Raw genomic sequence first — 3,041 nt, 5'->3', positions numbered from 1 at the left:
TATATATATATATGTGTGTGTGTGTGTGTGTGTGTGTGTGTGTGTGTGCGTATGTATATATATGTATACACATTCACATTGGCGCAGGCGTGGCTCTGTAGCAAGAAGCTTGCTTCTAAGCCATGTGGTTCTAGGTTCAGTCCTACTGCGAGGCACCTTGGGCAAGTGCCTTCTACTATAGACTCGGGTTGAACAAAGCCTTGTAAACAGATTTGATAGACGGAAACTGAAAAACGTCCTGCGTATATATATATATATATATATATATATATATATATATATATATATATATATATATATATATATATATATATATATACATATATATATATATATACACGACCGACTTCCATTCTGACTGATAGGTCGTAAGTCGATCTGGTCGTATGTCGGATTTATATTTTTCAACACTATTTTTATTCAAATGCAACTGGTGCTTGAAAGCGACTGAGAGACTGTGGCAGGTAGTGGTCACTTGGGTTTGAAGGAGGCCTGCGCTGTAAGATGCTGCCATAGTTATTGTATGCGTAGCTATCAAACGCCCGAAAATCTATTTCTATTTTTTCTTTATTTTTTTATTGTTTTACATTTTTGGTCGTAAGTGCGGGTGGTCCTAAGTCGCAAAAGTCGTAAATCGAGGAGAAGGTGTAAATATGTACACATACAAACGCCCAGGAATGCAAAGATACACAACCCACACAACCCCACGTACACACAAACACACACACCTATATGCACACACACACATAGACGTACACACGTACACACAAACACATACACATACATACTCAAGCACACGCGCATACACGCAACAAAACGTATACATAACTCGACACACATCATGTTCACACACATATACACACGCACGCACATACACACATGCACACACACACATACACACACACGCACATACATATAAACGTACATACACATACATACACGCACATATACAGTTGCGGCCCAAATGTTCAGAACGGCATTGTTTTTGTCAGAAAAGTAGATATAAGTTTTTATCAAAGTTGTTTTATATTCTATAATTTTCAGAGACAATAAATACAATATTAATTGGTATTGTCTGAGATTTTGATGTAATTTGAGTGGATAATACAACAGTTATGGATGATATAGTGATTTACTGCAAAACCCATGGTAGCCAAAATGATCAGAACGGTTGAAAAAATAACAAAATAATAAAAAATGACAGAGAATGCTGGAATTATTTCATATTTAGTTGTGAAGCCCTTTAGCTTCAATCACACTTTGACATCTTTGACTGCATGAGGAAATTACATTTTCAATTTCTTGCTGGGTGATCTTATTCCATTCTTCCTGAAGGGCATTTCATAATTGCTCGGTTGTTTTAGGATTTCTGGCTTTCGAACGTTCTCCAGGAGACCTGGATGTTGTCTTTCCGACTCCAGCACATGTTTTCAATAGGATTGAAATCTGGGCTTTGAGCAAGCCAATCCATAATAATAACCTTTTCAGCCTTGAGGAAGTTCATGAGCGCCTTAGCCTTGTGACATGGGGCATTGTCCTGCATGAATATGGGTGGTCGCTTAGTTGAATTTCTCAGCACAGGCAAGACATGATCTTTTACAAGTTGTTTATAAACTCCTGCATTTATCTTTCCATGTAATCGCACCAAAGGGCCCACACCATCTCCAGATATCATCCCCCAAACCATGACACTTCCTCCACCGAATTTAACATTAGTCTTAAGGCATTTAGGCGACAATTTTTCACCTGCTTTTCGACGAACGTACCTTTTCCCATCTGAGCCAAATAACATAGACTTAGATTCATCACTGAAATGCACCGTTTGCCATTTTTCTTGAGACCACAACACATGTTCGGTTGCAAAGGTAAGACGACACTTTTTATTCTTGGAGCTGATCAGTGGCTTCACTGCAGGTGCTCTTGCTTGTAGGTCATGTTCAACTAAACGACGAGACACAGTTTTTCGAGATAAAGTTTTCTTCAGTACAATGCTCATTTCTCGAGAAACAGCAGCAGCAGTTTTAAATCTAACCTGTTTAACCAACCTTACCATAGCACGATCTTCTCTCTTGGTCGTTTTTCTTGGCCTACCTGTAGACTTTCTTGCTTCACACGAACCACAATCATCGTAGACCTTAAGAATACCGTGAACAACACTTTTTGACTTGTTAACAATCTTTGCAATAGACCCAATACTTAAATTATCCTTCTTTCGAAGCTTAATAATCTGCTGACGAATTGGTAACGGAGTAAGTGGCATTATATTAACAAAATACACTGCAGATATTCTTACGGCGTGTTTAGTAAATGAACCTTCACGTAAACAAATTCAAAACATTAGAGTTCGCTGGTTAAATATACTAAAACATGAAGTAAAGGCAACCATTCTGATCATTTTGGCCGCCATGGGTTTTGCAGTAAATCCTTAAATCATCCATAACTTTTGTATTATCCTCTCAAATTACACCAAAATCTCAGACAATAACAAATAATATCGTATTTATTGTCTGTGAAAATTATAGAATATAAAACAACTGTGATAAAAAATTATATCTACTTTTCTGACGAAAATAATGCCGTTCTGAACATTTTGGCCGCAACTGTATATATATATATATATAGATATATATATATATATATATATATATATATATGTGTGTGTGTGTGTGTGTGTGTTGTGTGTGTGTGTGTGTGGTGTGTGTGTGTGTGTGGTGTGTGTGTGCGTGCGCGTGTGCGTGTGTGTGTATATATATATTTTCTGTTATTCTTTTATCTTTTTATTCTTTTATTTGTTTCAGTTATTTGACTGCGGCCATGCTGGGGCACCGCCCTTAGTCGAGCAAATCAACCCCAGGACATATTCTTTGTAAGCCTATCGGTCTCTTTTGCCAAACCGCCAAGTTACGGGGACGTAAACACAGTAGCATCGGTTGTCAAGCGATGTTGGGGGACAAACACAGGCACACAAACACACACAATACACACATATATATATATATATACATATATATTACGGGCTTCATTCAGTTTCCGTCTACCAA

At 37.6% G+C, this 3,041-nt stretch overlaps 1 long non-coding RNA gene across 1 annotated transcript in view; it reads right to left on the bottom strand.

Moving 5' to 3' along the window:
* Window positions 1-338: 338 nt before the first annotated feature.
* The window catches only part of LOC118765276, a 9,659-nt gene continuing 6,956 nt past the window's right edge, over window positions 339-3,041 (bottom strand). The window contains exon 3 of the long non-coding RNA XR_005001115.1: window positions 339-455. This is a non-coding gene — a long non-coding RNA (uncharacterized LOC118765276). The remainder of the gene's footprint in view (window positions 456-3,041) is intronic.

Source organism: Octopus sinensis, linkage group LG11 (genome assembly GCF_006345805.1).
Source record: "Octopus sinensis linkage group LG11, ASM634580v1, whole genome shotgun sequence".
Classification (NCBI taxonomy): domain Eukaryota; kingdom Metazoa; phylum Mollusca; class Cephalopoda; order Octopoda; family Octopodidae; genus Octopus; species Octopus sinensis.
The sequence above is the reverse complement of the archived record's forward strand: the minus strand, read 5'-3'. Positions and strand labels throughout refer to the sequence as shown.